The 20,080-nt window shown below is 42.8% G+C and overlaps 1 non-coding gene across 1 annotated transcript; it reads right to left on the bottom strand.

Annotated features, from left to right (window-relative positions):
- Positions 1-6,474: 6,474 nt before the first annotated feature.
- TRNAL-AAG (transfer RNA leucine (anticodon AAG)) lies at positions 6,475-6,554 on the bottom strand. Its single transcript has one exon. It is a non-coding gene; the product is annotated as a tRNA-Leu (tRNA).
- Positions 6,555-20,080: the final 13,526 nt, after the last annotated feature.

The raw sequence follows: 20,080 nt of genomic DNA on the forward strand, positions 1-20,080 counted from the left end.
TGGTGCAGGGCAGCAGCAGTAACGACACGGAGTCAGTGATGCAGTCCAGGGCCTTTACTCACAGTTCTTATTATCCAGACCACGTCTGCAGGTAACGGCTGCCCACGTCGTACTGTGCTCACCAGGTGAGGGGCTCAGACAACTCCCAGATAACTTTGGAGCACTTCACAGGACCCCCTTTGTGTGTCCTTTGTCTGGCCTTTCTTACCAACACTTCTGTCCGGCTGCCTCGGGCCTCCTCTTGGTAAACTTGGCGCCAGTTTCCCTGACCCTATGTGGTGCCTTCCTAGCGGGTGTAGCGAGGGGCTGCGCCACATAAAATGTCAGAGCCTCCGGTTTCTAGCTGAGGGTCGTTTCCTGCCTCCACTAGTTCGGGGACCGGTCTCCCCCTTTGGCCTGACCCCTCCACGCAGGTGGATTCGGGCGTGCGGTGGCGACTCGCCCGTCCGCACCCCTGGGATCCCTTCATTCCTCGTTCCTGGAGCCTTCTCCGCTCCTCTTCCTTCCTTCTCCCTCTTCCAGGCCTAGGCCTCTGTTACTAGGCCCGCCTCCGGAGCAGAGCTCATGCAGAGCCCCTGCTCCCTGCCACGTCTGCTCAGACTTCTCTGCACTGAACTAAGATGGTGCCCACCTTTTATACTCCCTTCTCAATGCACCCAGGAACTGCTTCCTCCCTGCTCCTGCACTACAGGGTTCCCCTTCCTCAGTGTTCCCTCCCCCCACTCCAGCCAGGGACAGGGACTGTCGTGCCCATCTCAGGGGCATATTGGTCGCCCTGCCCCACGGCAATGTGGTGTAATGCATGCAGGTGTCGGGTCCTGATCCACACTCCATCCTTACCTGAGAGTGAGATATCACACCTCTGGGTGAGGTGCAATACGTCTGTAGCAACCGAGCCCTCAGGGTGCTACAGTTCCATTTATCTTCAGCCTAGGTGACGTATTGTGATACAGGGCCGTGATTTTGGCTATAAAAGGGTCCCCTAGACCCCTACCAAAAGCTTTTTAAGAGAATCATATATGGCGTGCCAGGAGACTCTATGGAATGCTTTCTCAGCATCCAACGAGAGTATCTAATTACAAATTTTTAACTGCATCTAGCCCAGGAAATACTTTGTGCCTAGTAGCAGTGTCTGCTAGTCAGCGGATTATCCCGGCTGTTAAGCAAGCTACACCACCTGTAGTTTAGACACTTAATTTTTTCAAAGGAAATGCTTCGGGACCATGGGATACTCAGGGAAGAGCATCAGGAGGCACCCCAAGGCATAGGGGCTGGGACTGGCAGTAGGATGCCTTGCGGTGGACAGCCGAGCTCGATCCTTATAAAAGCTTTTTAACTGCAGCAGCTTTAGTGGACGCTACTGGAGCTGGAATTACGCGGCTGCTGGCATGAGACTTGCCCTCCAATAGATCCTTGTAAATGGATTTAAAGTGTATTCATTCAAATTAGAGAGACAATTTAAATTAAAAAGCTTAGAGCTGCCTCCACCACAGGGGGGCTCGCTCGACCCACCAGCGGACAGGCACCAGTATTGGGAGAGGGGGACTGGCCATCAGGGTTCACCGCGGCTCTGGCACAAACCCGGCGACACGGAGGTGGCACGGGCAGGAGCGGACTGGCCGTGTCGGCTTATCACTTTTTGGATTTTAGAAGGGCATGACATGCCTATATCTGTGTCTCCCCCTCTTTTTACTCCTCCACCTCTTTTATTTTCGCATGACTATATGTACTTGTCACTTTTCCATGTGTTAGTTGTGTCTTCTGAGCAGTTTGTCAGCTTTTGGACAACTTTGAAGGTGTTTTCTATGTGTTTCTATGTGTTTTTGTTTGCCTGCCATTGGTTTTAACGGTGTTCGAAGGTGTTCAACGAATAGTTCGATGAACAGTTCGGCGAACACACGGGTGTTCGACGAACCAAACCGAACTCGAACACTACGGGGGTGGCTCAACACTAGACATTATACAGCAGTGCAGAGCAGTGTAGCTATGAATCCATCACTAGGGTGACTTACTGGAAAGCAGCAGAAGCAGCATGGCTCTGTTTATGTTTGCTAATCACTCTGCTCATCCTGTATTGATAACCCTAAAAAGGCAGCAGGGATATGAGCTAGCAGTTAGACTTCTTTTGACCAAGATTGATTTTGGCAAATTTTGAGAATGGTTGATCATTGATTAAACTGACATGGATGTAACATAGATGGTAAAATATGTAATTAATTCTGATGCCTAAGGGCAACATGACTATTCATATGCCGTATTCATTTGTATGACTTGCTCACATGTTCCTTTTCTTCTACAGCACAGTGAAGATCACTTGATGTTACATTTGCTTTCTTACAGAACACCGAAGCAAAACAGGAATTTAAAAGTTCAGTCTTCTCAACATCATTATTGACCACTTTACCCTTTTCATCCTTTAAAAATCCTATAGCATCTTTGGCTTTTCTTTAACTTTTACTTCTAAAATCCTTTCTAATTGCCTTTGGTCTCTCTTGCAAGCCTCACTTCATTACTGGCTTTAGCTCTCCTTATGCTAGCCAAGCTTTACCTGCAGAAAGCATTATATTCTTCTTTAGATATGAACCCTTCTTTTCATTTGATATTCATTTCTTTGTTCCTTTTTAGCAAGCTTTTAAGTTCAGTATTCAGCCATCTTGGTAAACATAAATGCTTTCCATTCTTCCTTCTTTTCGGGATTGTTACTGATTGTGCAGTGAGAATTTAATTTAGCAAAATCAACCATCCTTCTTGGACATTTCTTTCCTTTAGAACATGCTACCTTTCCTTCCTTTTTACTGAGTCCATTAAAAACTGCCTTTCTACAGTCCAATCTTAAAATCTCAGTTTTCGCAGGTTTTCCACCTTTTGAAGTTCAAAAGTATAGGATAGAATTACCGCTGCCTACTAAATTCTCCATCCCCTTTACTTCCTCAACCGTTTCCTAATTTTTGTAAAAATTAGATCCAAATAAAAAATGGTAGCGGTGGAATTTGAACCCGCACCTCCTGAGAGACTGGAGCCTTAATCTGGTGCCTTAGACCGCTCGGCCACGCTGCCTCATACGTATGTTCAAAAGTTATTTAAATCAGAAATTTGCTAATGATATAAGTGGCAGAAAACATTGTATATCTAATTAGACAAAAATTGAAATGTTATTATGCATGAGCAACGTAGTTATCAGGGATTTATTTTTACATTGACTCTGGGGCACCATTTTACAAAACATATGACTTGTATCCAGATATTTAACTAATCTTTCCTCTGTTGGCTCATCCGCTAATTTTTAGATATCACTGAATTAGGTGGTATAGATTACTTGCTATGATCTCACACATACAGGACACTCAAACATGAAGGATTCCTACACCCCTGCCTGTACATAACAGATAATCAGAAGCAGCAGCAAGGAAGACATTATACAGCAGTACAGAGCAGTGTAGCTATGAATCCATCACTAGGGTGACTTACTGGAAAGCAGCAGAATCTGCATGGCTCTGTTTGTATTTGCTAATTACTCTGCTCATCCTGTATTGATAACCCTAAAAAGGCAGCAGGGATATGAGCTAGCAGTTAGACTTCTTTTGACCAAGATTGATTTGGGCAAATTTTGAGAATGGTTGATCATTGATTGAACTGACATGGATGGAACATAGATTTTAAATTATGTAATTAATTCTGATGCCTAAAGACAACATGACCACTCATATGCAGTATTCTTACTTATGACTTGCTCACATGTTCCTTTTCTTCTACAGCACAGTGAAGATCACTTGATGTTCCATTTGCTTTCTTAGAGTACACAGAAGCAAAACAGGAATTTAAAAGTTCAGTCTTCTCAACATCATTATTGACCACTTTACCCTTTTCATCCTTTAAAAATCCTGTAGCATCTTTGGCTTTTCTTTAACTTTTGACTTACTTCCAAAATCCTTTCTTATTGCTTTTGGTCTCTCTTGTAAGCCTCTCTTCATTACTGGCTTTAGCTCTTCTAACGCTAGCCCAGCTTTCCCTGCAGACAGCATTATATTCTTCTTTAGATATGAACCCTTCTTTTCATTTGACATTCATTTCTTTGTTCCTTTTTAGCAAGCTTTTAAGTTCAGTATTCAGCCATCCTGGTCTCCATAAATGCTTTCCATTCTTCCTTCTTTTCGGGATTGTTACTGACTGTGCAGTGAGAATTTAATTTTGCAAAATCTCCCATCCTTCCTGGACATTTCTTTCCTTTAGAACATCCTACCTTTCCTTCCTTTTTACTGAGTCAATTAAAAACTGCATTTCTACAGTCCAATCTTAAAATCTCAGTTTTCGCAGGTTTTCCACCTTTTGTAGTTCAAAAGTATAGGATAGAATTAACGCTGCCTCGTAAATTCTCAATTCCTTTTACTTCCTCAACTGTTTCCTAATTTTTGGTAAAAATTAGATCCAAATAAATAATGGCAGCGGTGGTATTTGAACCATTGCCTCCAGAGAGACTAAAGCCTTAATTGAGCACCTTAAACCGCTCAGTCACGCCACCTTAACAGATGTTTAAAGTTATTTATTTCAGAAGTCTGCTTTTGATGTAAGTGGCAGAAAATATTTTATATCCAATAAGACAAAAAGACAAATGTTATTATGCAACAGCCACGTATTTATCAGGTAATTGTTTGTACATTGACTCTGGGGCACCATTTTACAAAACATATGACTTGTATCCAGATATTTAACTAATCTTTCCTCTGTTGGCTCATCCGCTAATTTTTAAATATCACTGAATTAGGTGGTATAGATTACTTGCTATGATCTCCCATATACAGGACACTCAAACATGAAGGATGCCTACACCCCTGCCTGTACGTAACAGAAAATCAGAAGCAGCAGCAAGGAAGACATTATACAGCAGTGCAGAGCAATGTAGCTATGAGTTCATCACTAGGGTGACTTACTGGAAAGCAGCAGAAGCAGCATGGCTCTGTTTATATTTGCTAATCACTCTGCTCATCCTGTATTGATAACCCTAAAAAGGCAGCAGGGATATGAGCTAGCAGTTAGACTTTTTTTAACCAAGATTGATTTTGGCAAATTTTGAGAATGGTTGATCATTGATTGAACTGACATGGATGTAACATAGATGGTAAATTATGTAATTAATTCTGATGCCTAAAGCCAACATGACCACTCATATGCAGTATTCATACGTATGACTTGTTCACATGTTCCTTTTCTTCTACAGCACAGTGAAGATCACTTGATGTTACATTTGCTTTCTTAGACAACACAGAAGCCAAATAGGAATTTAAAAGTTCAGTTTTCTCAACATCATTATTGACCACTTTACCCTTTTCATCCTCTAAAAGTACTATAGCATTTTTGGCTTTTCTTTAACTTTTGACTTACTTCCAAAATCCTTTCTTATTGCTTTTGTGCAGTGAGAATTTAATTTAGCAAAATCTCCCATCCTTCCTGGACATTTCTTTCCTTGAGAACATCCTACCTTTCCTTCCTTTTTACTGAGTCCATAAAAACTGCCTTTCTACAGTCCAATCTTAAAATCTCAGTTTTCGCAGGTTTTCCACCTTTTGTAGTTCAAAATTATAGGACAGCATGACCGCTGCCTCCTAAATTCTCAATCCCCTTTACATCCTCAACCGTTTCCTAATTTTTGGTAAAAATTTGATCCAAATAAATGACGGCAGCGGTGGGATATGAACCCATTAATTATGTAATTAATTCTGATGCCTAAAGACAAAATGACCACTCATATGCAGTATTCTTACTTATGACTTGCTCACATGTTCCTTTTCTTCTACAGCACAGTGATGATCACTTGATGTTACATTTGCTTTCTTAGAGTTCACAGAAGCAAAACAGGAATTTAAAAGTTCAGTCTTCTCAACATCATTATTGACCACTTTACCCTTTTCATCCTTTAAAAATCCTATAGCATCTTTGGTTTTCTTTAACATTTGACTTACTTCCAAAATCCTTTCTTATTGCTTTTGGTCTCTCTTGCAAGCCTCTCTTCATTACTGGCTTTAGCTCTTCTAACGCTAGCCCAGCTTTCCTTGCAGACAGCATTATATTCTTCTTTAGATATGAACCCTTCTTTCCATTTGATATTCATTTCTTTGTTCCTTTTTAGCAAGCTTTTAAGCTCAGTATTCAGCCACATTGGTCTCCATAAATGCTTTCCATTCTTCCATCTTTTCGGGATTGTTACTGATAGTGCAGTGAGAATTTAATTTAGCAAAATCTCCCATCCTTCCTGGACATTTCTTTCCTTTAGAACATCCTACCTTTCCTTCCTTTTTACTGAGTCCATTAAAACTGCCTTTCTACAGTCCAATCTTAAAATCTCAGTTTTCGCAGGTTTTCCACCTTTTGTAGTTCAAAAGTATAAGATAGCATGACCGCTGCCTCCTAAATTTTCAATCCCCTTTACTTCCTCAACCGTTTCCTAATATTTGGTAAAAATTAGATCCAAATAAACAATGGCAGCGTTGGGATTTGAACCCATGCCTCCAGAGACTGGAGCCTTAATCCAGCGCCTTAGACCGCTCGGCCACGCTACCTCATATGGATGTTCAAACTTATTTAAATCAGAAATTTGCTAATGATATAGGTTGCAGAAAACATTTTAGATCTAATTAGACAAAAATACAAATGTTATTATGCATGAGCAACGTAGTTATCAGGGATTTGTTTGTACATTGACTCTGGGTCACCATTTTACAAAATATATGACTTGTATGCAGATATTTTCCTAATCTTTCCTCTGTTGGCTCATCTGCTAATTTTTTGATATCACTGAATTAGGTGGTATAGATTACTTGCTATGATCTCCCATATACAGGACACTCAAACATAAAGGATTACTACACCCCTCTCTGTACGTAACAGATAATCAGAAGCAGCAGCAAAGAAGACACTATACAGCAGTGCAGAGCAGTTTAGCTATGAATCGATCACTAGGGTGACTTACTGGAAAGCAGCAGAAGCAGCATGGCTCTGTTTATATTTGCTATTCACTCTGCTCATCCTGTATTAATAACCTGAAAAAGGCAGCAGGGATATGAGCTAGCAGTTAGACTTCTTTTGACCAAGATTGATTTTGGCAAATTTTGAGAATGGTTGATCATTGATTGAACTGACATGGATGTAACATAGATGGTAAATTATGTAATTAATTCTGATGCCTAAAGCCAACATAACCACTCATATGCAGTATTGATACGTATGACTTGTTCACATGTTCCTTTTCTTCTACAGCACAGTGAAGATCACTTGATGTTACATTTGCTTTCTTAGAGAACACAGAAGCAAAATAGGAATTTAAAAGTTCAGTTCTCTCAACATCATTTATGACTATTTTACCCTTTTCGTCCTGTAAAAATCCTATAGCATCTTTGGCTTTTCCTTAACTTTTGACTTCCTACCAAAATTTTTTTTATTGCTTTTGGTCTCTCTTTCAAGCCACAATTCATTACTGGTATTAGCTCTTCTAACGCTAGCCCAGCTTTCCCTGCAGACAGCATTATATTCTTCTTTAGATAGGTACCCTTCTTTCTATTTGATATTAATTTCTTTGTTCCTTTTAAGCAAGCTTTTAAGCTCAGTATTCAGCCATCCTGGTCTCCATAAATGCTTTCCATTCTTCCTTCTTTTCGGGATTGTTACTGATTGTGCAGTGAGAATTTAATTTAGCAAAATCTCCCATCCTTCCTGGACATTTCTTTCCTTTAGAACATCCTACCTTTCCTTCCTTTTTACTGTGTCCATTAAAAACTGCCTTTCTACAGTCCAATCTTAAAATCTCAGTTTTCGCAGGTTTTACACCTTTTGCAGTTCAAAATTATAAGATAGCATGATCGCTGCCTCCTAAGTTCTCAAACCCCTTTACTTCCTCAACTGTTTCCTAATTTTTCGTAAAAATTCCATCCAAATTAATAATGGCAGCGGTGTGATTTCAATCCACATCTCCAGAAAGACTGGAGCCTAAATCCTGCGCCTTAGACCGCTCAGCCACACTATCTATTACAGTTGTTTAAAGTTATTTATATCAGAAGTTTGCTTTTGATCTAAGTGGCAGAAAATATTTTATATCCAATAAGACAAAATGACAAATGTTATTATGCATGAGCAACGTAGTCATCAGGGATTTGTTTGTACATTGACTCTGGGGCACCATTTTACAAAACAGATGACTTGTATCCAGATACTTATCTAATCTTTCCTCTGTTGGCTCATCCGCAAAATTTTTAGATATCACTAAATTAGGTGGTATAGATTACTTGCTATGATCTCCCATATACAGGACACTCAAACATGAAGGATTCCTACATCCCTGCCTGTACGTAACAGATAATCCGAAGCAGCAGCAAGGAAGACATCATACAGCAGTGCAGAGCAGTGTAGCTATGAATCCATCACTAGGGTGACTTACTGGAAAGCAGTAGAAGCAGCATGGCCCAGTTTATGTTTGCTAATCACTCTGCTCATCCTGTATTGATAACCCTAAAAAGGCAGCAGGGATATGAGCTAGCAGTTAGACTTCTTTTGACCAAGATTGATTTTGGCAAATTTTGAGAATGGTTGATCATTGATTGAACTGACATGGATGTAACATAGATGGTAAATTATGTAATTAATTCTCATGCCTAAAGCCAACATGACCACTCATATTCAGTATTCATACGTATGACTTGCTCACATGTTCCTTTTCTTCTACAGCACAGTGAAGATCACTTGATGTTACATATGTTTTCTTAGAGAACACAGAAGCAAAACAGGAAATTAAAAGTTCCGTCTTCTCAACATCATTATTGACCACTTTACCCTTTTCATCCTTTAAAAATCCTATAGCATCTTTGGCTTTTCTTTAACTTTTGACCTACTTCCAAAATCCTTTCTTATTGCTTTTTGTCTCTCTTGCAAGCCTCAATTCATTACAGGCATTAGCTCTTCTAATGCTAGCCCAGATTTCCCTGCAGACAGCATTATATTCTTCTTTAGATATGAACCCTTCTTTCCATTTGATATTCATTTCTTTGTTCCTTTTTAGCAAGCTTTTAAGTTCAGTATTCAGCCATCCTGGTCTCCATAAATGCTTTCCATTCTTCCTTCTTTTCGGGATTGTTACTGATTGTGCAGTGAGAATTTAATTTAGCAAAATCTCCCATCCTTCCAGGACATTTCTTTCCTTTAGAACATCCTACCTTTCCTTCCTTATTACTGAGTCCATTAAAAACTGCCTTTCTACAGTCCAATCTTAAAATCTCAGTTTTCGCAGGTTTTCCTCCTTTTGTAGTTCAAAATTATAGGATAGCATGATCGCTGCCTCCTAAGTTCTCAATCCCCTTTACTTCCTCAACCGTTTCCTAATTTTTGGTAAAAATTTGATCCAAATAAATAATGGCAGCGATGGAATTTGAACCCATGCCTCGAGAGAGACTGGAGTCTAAATCCAGCGCCTTAGACCTCTCAGCCACATTACCTCTTGAAAAGGTATAAAGTTATTTATATCAGAAGTTTGCTTTTGATGTAAGTGGCAGAAAATATTTTATGTCCAATAAGACAAAAAGACAATTGTTATTTTGCAACAGCAACGTATTTATCATGGATTTGTTTGTACATTGACTCTTCGGTAGAGATGAGCGGTGTTCGACTAGAACTGTTCGCCAATCTCAAATTCGAGCTGTTTTGGGCGGTGTTCGAGTTGTTCGACGAACCCGAACGATTTGCAAAAAATTCGGCTGTTCGAGGTTATGTTCGATAACTGTTCGTGCACCAAAAGCGTGTCCTGCATGTCTGGCGCTATTTAGAGCACCAATCATGCAGGGATTGTCTGCCACTCACTGTAATGCCACAGCCATGGTGGTTGTGACATTACAGTGATTGCCCAAATCGATGGGAAAAGTGCCAACAGTGAAACATGAAAAGCCGGCAATTCAGCAGCGGCATACACCTGTACCCGACAATTTAGAACCGAAAGAATAGAGCTTCACACATAGATTAGATAGATATAAACATGTCAGCCACATATATACGAAGTACAGTGAAAGTGCTGCTTACTGTACTTGTCATTTAGCGTAATGGATTTATCAAAAAAAATAATAGTGTTTTCATGCACCGTCTCTTTAAAAAAGCCGGCCGGCAATTCAGCATCTGTACCCGACAATTTATAACAGACAGAATAGAGCTTCACACATAGATTAGATAGATAGAAACATGTCAGCCACATATATACGAAGTACAGTGACAGTGTTGCTTACTGTACTTTTCATTTAGCGTAAAGGATTTATCAAAAAAAATAATAGTGTTTTCATGCACCGTCTCTTTAAAAAAGCCGGCCGGCAATTCAGCAGCGGTACCCGACAATTTATAACAGACAGAATAGAGCTTCACACATAGATTAGATAGATAGAAACATGTCAGTCACATATATATGAAGTACAGTGATAGTGTTGGTTACTGTACTTGTCATTTAGTATTAAAATAAAGGATTTATTATTAAAAAAATTGGCGTGGGGTTCCCCTTAATTTTAGGCTCTAGCGGAGGTTAAGCAGATGGCTGGGGCAGATGTTTGAGACCTGGGAAGGGGGTAATACCCACGGAGCTTCCCAGGCTACTAATATCAGCCCCCAGCTGAATACATAGCCTTTACTAGCTATTAAAATGGAGGACCCCCCAAAAAAAATGACGTGGGGTCCCCCCTACTTTAATAGCTATCAAAGGCTAGGCAGACAGCTGGGGGCTGATATTAATAGCCCAGGAAGGGAGCCATGAATATTGGCCCCCTCCCAGGCTAGAAACACCAGCCGTCAGCCGCCCCAGAAATGGCGCATTCATAGGATGCGCCAATTCTGGCACTTAGCCTCGCTCTTCCACGCTGCCCTGGTGCGGTGGCAGGGGGTAATAGGGTTGGGGTTGATGTCAGCTTATAATGCCAGCTGACATCAAGCCCAGGTTAGTAATGGAGAGGCGTCTATAAGACACCCCCATTACTAACCCCATAGTCAAAGTTAAAAAAAACACAAACACCCAGAATAAAGTCCTTTAATTGAAATAAAGACACAATCCTTTATTGTTCTAAATTAAACCATACTTACCGTCACGCCCATTCCAGCTGAAGCCAACCATCTCCTGCAATAAAAGAAAAATAATAAAGCAACCTCATCCTTACCTTTCCATGGTTCCCACGACAGCTTCAGCTCTGCTACATCGAGATGACAGGCTGGACCGCAGCAGAACGCTGCCATCCAGCCTGTCATCCCGCAGACACTGAGAAGCGCAGGCTTGCTTGCGCTGCTCAGCGTCTCTCTGTGACGACATCCAGATGAGCCGAGTTCATGTCCAATGAACTCGGCTCACCTCATGCACGTCACTGACAGCGTGGGAAAATTCTCCTGCACTCAGCGCTTCAGCGTGAGAATTCTCCCACGCTGAAGCGCTGAGTTTAGGAGAATTCTCCCACGCTGTCGGTGACGTGCATAAGGTGAGCTCATGTCCAATGAACTCAGCTCACCTCCTGCACGTCACTGACAGCGTGGGAGAATTCTCCTGCACTCAGCGCTTCAGCGTGAGAATTCTCCCACGCTGAAGCGCTGAGTGCAGGAGAATTTTCCCACGCTGTCAGTGACGTGCATAAGGTGAGCTCATGTCCAATGAACTCAGCTCATCTCCTGCACGTCACTGACAGCGTGGGAGAATTCTCCTGCACTCAGCGCTTCAGTGTGAGAATTCTCCCACGCTGAAGCGCTGAGTGCAGGAGAATTTTCCCACGCTGTCAGTGACGTGCATGAGGTGAGCCGAGTTCATTGGACATTAACTCGGCTCATCTGGATGCCCTCACAGAGAGACACTGTGGAGCGCAAGCAAGCCTGCGCTTCTCAGTGTCTGCGGGATGACAGGCTGGATGGCAGCGTTCTGCTGCGGTCCAGCCTGTCATCTCGATGTAGCAGAGCTGAAGCTGTCATGGGAACCATGGAAAGGTAAGGATGATGTTGCTTTATTATTTTTCTTTTATTTCAGGAGATCGTTGGCTTCAGCTGGAATGGGCGTGATGGTAAGTATGGTTTAATTTAGAACAATAAAGAATTGTGTGTTTATTTCAATTAAAGGACTTTTTTCTGGGTGTTGTGTTTTTTTTAAATACTTTACTAGAAATTCATGGTGGTCATGTCTAATATTGGCGTGACCCCATGAATTTCGGGCTTAGGGCCAGCTGATAATGCCAAGCTGGCCCTAACCCCTTTATTACCCAGTGAGCCACCGCATCAGGGCCCTGGATGAGTTGGGTACAGCGCCAGAAGATGGCGCTTCTATGAACGCGCCATTTTCCGGGGTGGCTGCGGACTGCAATTTGCAGCGGGGGTGGCCCAGAAAGCTTGGGCCTCCCTGCGCTGTGGATTCCAGCCCCCAGCTGCCTAGTTGTACCTGGCTGGACACAAAAACAGGGCGAAGCCCCACGTCAATTTTCTTTAAATTATTTCATGAAATAATTAAGAAAAAAAGGGCTTCCCTATATTGTTGTGTCCGGCCAGGTACAAATAGGCAGCTGGTGGATGGGGGCAGCCCGTTCCTGCCTGCTGCACCTGACTGGACACAAATATAGTGCGAAGCCCCACGTCAATTTTTTTTAAATTATTTCATGAATTTCCTGAAATAATTTAAAAAAATTGAAGTGGGGCTTCGCACTATATTTGTGTCCAGCCAGGTACAGCAGGCAGGAACGGGCTGCCCCCATCCACCAGCTGCCTATTTGTACCTGGCCGGACACAACAATATAGGGAAGGCCTTTTTTTCTTAATTATTTCATGAATTTCATGAAATAATTAAAAAAAAAGTACGTGGGGCTTCGCCCTATTTTTGTGTCCAGCCAGGTACAACTAGGCAGCTGGGGGCTGGAATCTGCAGCGCAGGGAGGCCCAAGCTTTCTGGGCCCCCCCCCGCTACAAATTGCAGTCCGCAGCCACCCCGGAAAATGGCGCGTTCATAGAAGCGCTATCTTCTGGCGCTGTACCCAACTCATCCAGGGCCCTGGTGCGGTGGCTCACTGGGTAATAAAGGGGTTAGGGCCAGATTGGTATTATCAGCTGGCCCCAAGCCCAAAATTTATGGCGTCACGCCAGTATTAGACATGACCGCCATGAATTTCTAGTAAAGTATTTAAAAAAAACACAACACCCAGAATAAAGTCCTTTAATTGAAATAAAGACACAATTCTTTATTGTTCTAAATTAAACCATACTTACCGTCACGCCCATTCCAGCTGAAGCCAACGATCTCCTGCAATAAAAGAAAAATAATAAACCAACCTCATCCTTACCTTTCCATGGTTCCCACGACAGCTTCAGCTCTGCTACATCGAGATGACTGGCTGGACCGCAGCAGAACGCTGCCATCCAGTTTGTCATCCCGCAGACACTGAGAAGCGCAGGCATGCTTGCGCTCCTCACTGTCTCGCTGTGACGGCATCCAGATGAGCCGAGGTCATGTCCAATGAAATTGGCTCACCTCATGCACGTCACTGACAGCGTGGGAAAATTCTCACGCTGAAGTGCTGAGTGCAGGAGAATTCTCCCACGCTGTCAGTGATGTGCATGAGGTGAGCTCATGTCCAATGAACTCAGCTCACCTCCTGCACGTCACTGACAGCGTGGGAAAATTCTCCTGCAATCAGCGCTTCAGCGTGAGAATTTTCCCACGCTGTCAGTGACGTGCATGAGGTGAGCCGAGTTCATTGGACATGAACTCGGCTCATCTGGATGTCGTCACAGAGAGACGCTGAGCAGCGCAAGCAAGCCTGCGCTTCTCAGTGTCTGCGGGATGACAGGCTGGATGGCAGCGTTCTGCTGCGGTCCAGCCTGTCATCTCGATGTAGCAGAGCTGAAGCTGTCGTGGGAACCATGGAAAGGTAAGGATGAGGTTGCTTTATTATTTTTCTTTTATTGCAGGAGATCGTTGGCTTCAGCTGGAATGGGCGTGATGGTAAGTATGGTTTAATTTAGAACAATAAAGGATTGTGTCTTTATTTCAATTAAAGGACTTTATACTGGGTGTTTGTGTTTTTTTTAACTTTGACTATGGGGTTAGTAATGGGGGTGTCTTATAGACGCCTCTCCATTACTAACCTGGGCTTGATGTCAGCTGGCATTATAAGCTGACATCAACCCCAACCCTATTACCCCCTGCCACCGCACCAGGGCAGCGTGGAAGAGCGAGGCTAAGTGCCAGAATTGGCGCATCCTATGAATGCGCCATTTCTGGGGCGGCTGACGGCTGGTGTTTCTAGCCTGAGAGGGGGCCAATATTCATGGCTCCCTTCCTGGGCTATTAATATCAGCCCCCAGCTGTCTGCCTAGCCTTTGCTAGCTATTAAATTAGGGGGGACCCCACATAATTTTTTTTGGGGGGTCCCCCATTTTAATAGCTAGTAAAGGCTATGTATGCAGCTGGGGGCTGATATTAGTAGCCTGGGAAGCTCCGTGGGTATTACCCCCTTCCCAGGCTTCAAACATCTGCCCCAGCCGTCTGCTTAACCTCCGCTAGAGCCTAAAATTAAGGGGAACCCCACCCCAATTTTTTTAATAATAAATCCTTTATTTTAATACTAAATGACAAGTACAGTAACCAACACTATCACTGTACTTCATATATATGTGACTGACATGTTTCTATCTATCTAATCTATGTGTGATGCTCTATCTTTCTGTTCTAAATTGTCGGGTACCGCTGCTGAATTGCCGGCCGGCTTTTTTAAAGAGACAGTGCATGAAAACACTATTATTTTTTTAAATAAATCCTTTACACTAAATGACAAGTATAGTAAGGAACACTATCACTGTACTTATTATATATGTGACTGACATGTTTCTATCTATCTAATCTATGTGTGAAGCTCTATTCTTTCTGTTCTAAATTGTCGGGTACAGATGCTGAATTGCCGGCCGGCTTTTTTAAAGAGACGGTGCATGAAAACACTAATATTTTTTTTAATAAATCCTTTACACTAAATGACAAGTGCAGTAACCAACTGTTAGAACCTTGCTGTTAGGTTTTTTTTCCTTTGCTGGTCACATGACCTTGTTGGCCTATTTAATCCTGCTCCGCCCTTCTGGCTTTGCTGGACTTCATTGTATATCTACTTTCTAGCTAGCCTGTGCTCTGTATCTAACTCTGTTAGTTTGCTTGGTCTACGGACCTCTATGTTCTATCTATTTTGTTTGTTCGTCTGTCTGCTACTATTTCTGTTAGGAGGTGTCCCATATTCCTCCCAGTCCTTAGTACTTGTAGGGATTCCCTCCCCACATCTATAGGTCTTCGTACAGACTAGATTAGCACTTTAGCAGGTCTGATCGCAGGATCAGGTTCCCTGTTACATCGTAGGGATTCAGCTGAGTCTTATAGTAGGGACAGATCTCCTCTCTTTCCTTAGCTTTGGTAGCAGAACATAACAGTAAGTCCAGCCTGCAAATTCTCTAAGGAAAGATTTTTTTTTTTTTTTTTCCATCATGGTGTCGGTTCAGGATTTGGCTCATCGCCTGCAGTGACTCTCTCTGGAGGTGGCCGAGCTCCGTCAGCACGTGAGTAACTGTCCTGGAGCATATTTCTTGGAGCCTAAGGTATGTTTGCCGGATTTATTTTTTGGTGAACATCGAGAATTTTTTTCATTTAAAAATGCTTATTGTATTTTCGTTTGAGACCCAAGTCCTCTGGGGATGAATCCCAGCGCGTAGGGTTCATAATGTCACTTTTGCGCAAAGAGCCTCAGGAGTGGGCCTTTTCTTTGCAACCTAGTGATACATGCTTCAGATCAGTGGATAGTTTTTTTTCTGCTTTAGGACTATTATATGATGATCCTGACCGTGTGGCATCAGCTGAGACTGAGTTGAGACGTTTAAAACAAGGATCAGGTAATGTCGAAAAATATTGTACTCATTTTCGTCGTTGGTCCACTCAAACAGGGTGGAACGATTCTGCTCTGAAAAGTCTATTTCTTGCTGGGCTCAGTGAAAGGGTTAAAGACCTGCTAATTGCTTATCCTACACCTGAGGATTTGCAACAGGCTATGCAATTAGCTATACGGGTGGATAGAAGACTGCGTGCTAGGGTTAATGAGAGCAAATCCTCTGCTATGTCAGTTTCTGGTTATGATAATGTGTGTACTAACAGTGGTGAACCGATGGAGATTGGATCGGTGGCACCTCGCTCTCAAGAAAAAGACCGTCGTTTTTCGGAAGGCTTGTGCTTCTATTGCGGAAAATCTGGTCATTTGATTAAAGGCTGTGAGCTTCGGATGAAGAAAGAAAAAAAAATGGTCAGTCACGCCCGTATTGCCTGTTTAAATTCCAAGGGTATATTTTTAGCTGCTTCCACGATTGCTCAGGAAAAATTAATGGAATTTCGGGTGTTTGTTGATTGCGGGTCTACACTGAATGTAATTGATGGGGGATTCGTGGAAAAACTCAATTTAAAACCTGAACCTTTATCATCCCCCATTGCTGTGGTTTCTGTGGATGGCTCCCCTTTGAAGAATATTACTCTCAAGGTCAGTGAATTTCCTCTCACTATTAATGGTGTTCACCATGAGAAATTGGATTTGGTAGTGTTGAATAACTTGCCTTCTCCAGTAATATTGGGTTTGCCCTGGTTAAAATTTCACAATCCTGTACTGGATTGGTCTACCAGTGAAATTAAATCCTGGAGCCATAAATGTTATGACAAGTGTTGTAATGGGCGTATTGCAGCTTTGGATAGGGGAGAATTGCCTGTTCCTATTCAGGATTTTTGGAGAGTTTTTTCTGAGAAGGAATCGCAGGTTTTGCCTCCCCATAGAGACTATGATTGTTCTATTGAATTTGTCCCTGGAGCGACTCTTCCTAAAAGTCGTTTATTTAACCTTACTATTCCTGAGAGGAAGGCTTTGGAGGAATACATACAGACAAGTTTGGCCGCCGGTCACATTAGGCCCTCTAAGTCTCCTGTGGCGGTTGGATTTTTTTTTGTAAAAAAAAAGGACGGCGGTTTACGTCCTTGTCTGGATTTTCGTGAGATTAACAAAATTACGGTACGCAATCCTTACCCACTGCCATTGATTCCTGATCTGTTTAACCAGTTATTGGGGGCCAAGTGGTTCTCTAAAATTGACCTTAAGGGGGCATACAATCTGTTGCGCATGAAGGAGGGTGATGAATGGAAGACTGCTTTTAACACTCCTGTGGGTCATTTTGAGAATCTGGTTATGCCTTTTGGTCTTACTAATGCTCCTGCATTTTTTCAGAATCTGATTAATGACATCCTTAGACCTTTGATCGGTAAAAATGTGGTTGTGTATTTGGATGACATTTTGATTTATTCGCCAGATCTGGAGTCTCATTGGCGGAGCATGCGTGAGGTATTACAGTTATTAATGGACAATTCGCTTTTTGCTAAGCTGGAGAAATGTGAGTTCGCTGTACAGAGAATTAGTTTTTTGGGCTACATTATCTCCAGCAAAGGTTTTGAGATGGATCCGGTTAAGGTTCAGGCTGTGCAGGAATGGCCTAGGCCTATTGGTTTGAAATCGATACAGAGGTTTTTGGGTTTCGCCAATTACTACAGAAAATTCATAAAAAATTTTTCTAGTATTGTCAAACCTCTGACTGATCTCACCAGGAAAGGTGCTGATGCGGTTCAGTGGTCTTCTGAGGCCATTGAAGCTTTTGTGTATCTCAAGGAGAGGTTCACCTCTGCTCCCATCCTTATGCAGCCTGATGTTACTAGGCCGTTTTTGGTTGAGGTTGATGCTTCCTCTGTGGGGGTTGGCGCAGTATTGTCTCAGGATAACGGGGATGGATTACATCCCTGTGCCTTTTTTTTCAAAAAAATTTTCGGAGACTGAACTGAATTACGATATTGGTAATCGGGAATTATTGGCTATTAAACTCGCATTTGAACACTGGCGCCACTTCTTGGAAGGTGCGGAATTTCCCGTTCAGGTTCTTACGGATCATAAAAATCTGATATATCTTGATGCTGCCAAGCGCCTGAATGCCCGTCAGGCTAGGTGGGCACTGTTTTTCTCGCGGTTTAATTTCTCCGTTACTTACATCCCTGGTACTAAGAATGTTAAGGCGGATGCCTTATCTCGCAGTTTTTCTCCCATAGTCGGTGCTGAGAAAGAGGAAAACATTTTACAAGAAGGTGTTGTGATAGCTGCTTTAGACTCCGTTTTGGAAGATGAGATTCTTAAAGCTCAGGAGAATGCCCCATCTAACACTCCTCATGGGAGGTTGTTTGTGCCTGGGACCTTTAGGAGAGATTTGTTTGTTGAGTGTCACGAATCTCGGTTGGCAGGTCATCCCGAAATCTCTGAGACCAAGAGACTGGTGGGTCGCAGTTTTTGGTGGCCTGGATGGCAGAAGGAAGTCATTAAGTGGGTGCGCCAATGTACTATATGTGCTAGATCTAAGTCCTCACATACTCCTGCTGTGGGGTTGCTTTGTCCTTTGGAGGTCCCCAGTGCTCCTTGGACACATTTGGCTATGGACTTTATAACTGACCTTCCCCCCTCTGAGGGTTTTACTGTCATCTGGGTGGTCGTGGACCGTTTTAGCAAGATGTGTCACTTGGTTCCCTTCGTCAAACTGCCCTGCGCTAAAACTCTCGCTAAGGCCTTTGTCAAGGAAATTGTCAGACTTCATGGCGTTCCTACTGACATTGTTTCTGATAGGGGTCCTCAGTTCGTGGCTCGTTTTTGGCGTGCCTTTTGTGACAGGTTGGGAATTCATTTGTCGTTTTCTTCCGGATATCATCCTGAATCTAATGGCCAGACAGAAAGGAAAAACCAGGATGTTGAGCAGTTCTTGCGTTGTTTTGTGGCAGACAATCAAGAGGGGTGGTTTGAGTTTCTGCCACTTGCCGAATTTGCTCTGAACAATCATACATCTTCTTCTGCTGGTTGTTCGCCTTTTTTTTGTTGTTCTGGGAGACATCCGTCGTTTGGGTCGTTCTCCAAGTTGGGATCTGCCGTGCCTGAGGAGGAGAATTTTTCCGGTGATTTGGAAAGAGTTTGGACGGATGTGCGTGGTAATCTTCAGGAGGCCAACAGAAAATCTAAAGACTACTTTGATAGGAAACGACAGGAGGTTTTGTTCGCTGTTGGTGACATGGTTTGGTTGTCCTCTAGGAATCTGCGGTTGAGGATTCCTTCTAAGAAATTGGGTCCCAAGTTTGTAGGGCCCTTTAAGGTGCTTCAGGTTGTCAACCAATCTGCTGTTAGGTTGGAGGTTCCTACCTCCTGGAGAATTAATCCGGTCTTTCATGTCTCTCTGTTAAAAAAAGCTGTTGTGTCGGATGGTGACGCCTCTGCCTCTGTTCCTCCGGTGGTGGAGGACGGGGAATATGAAATTTCTCGCATCCTTGACTCTAGACGGTATAGAGGTAGTTTGCAGTATCTTGTGGCCTGGAAAGGTTTCGGACCCGAGGATAACTCTTGGGTGAGGTCAGATGATGTTTCCGCGTCCAGACTTATCAGAGCATTTCACAGGAGATTTCCTGATAAGCCTGGTCCTAGGGGATCCGGAGGATCCTCTTAGAAGGGGGGGTACTGTTAGAACCTTGCTGTTAGGTTTTTTTTCCTTTGCTGGTCACATGACCTTGTTGGCCTATTTAATCCTGCTCCGCCCTTCTGGCTTTGCTGGACTTCATTGTATATCTACTTTCTAGCTAGCCTGTGCTCTGTATCTAACTCTGTTAGTTTGCTTGGTCTACGGACCTCTATGTTCTATCTATTTTGTTTGTTCGTCTGTCTGCTACTATTTCTGTTAGGAGGTGTCCCATATTCCTCCCAGTCCTTAGTACTTGTAGGGATTCCCTCCCCACATCTATAGGTCTTCGTACAGACTAGATTAGGACTTTAGCAGGTCTGATCGCAGGATCAGGTTCCCTGTTACATCGTAGGGATTCAGCTGAGTCTTATAGTAGGGACAGATCTCCTCTCTTTCCTTAGCTTTGGTAGCAGAACATAACACCAACACTGTCACTGTGCTTCTTATATGTGTGACTGACATGTTTCTATCTATCTAATCTATGTGTGATGCTCTATTCCTTCTTGTC

Source organism: Phyllobates terribilis, unplaced genomic scaffold, assembly GCF_046119375.1.
Source record: "Phyllobates terribilis strain yellow unplaced genomic scaffold, ASM4611937v1 Scaffold_11__3_contigs__length_659146591, whole genome shotgun sequence".
NCBI lineage: Eukaryota > Metazoa > Chordata > Amphibia > Anura > Dendrobatidae > Phyllobates > Phyllobates terribilis.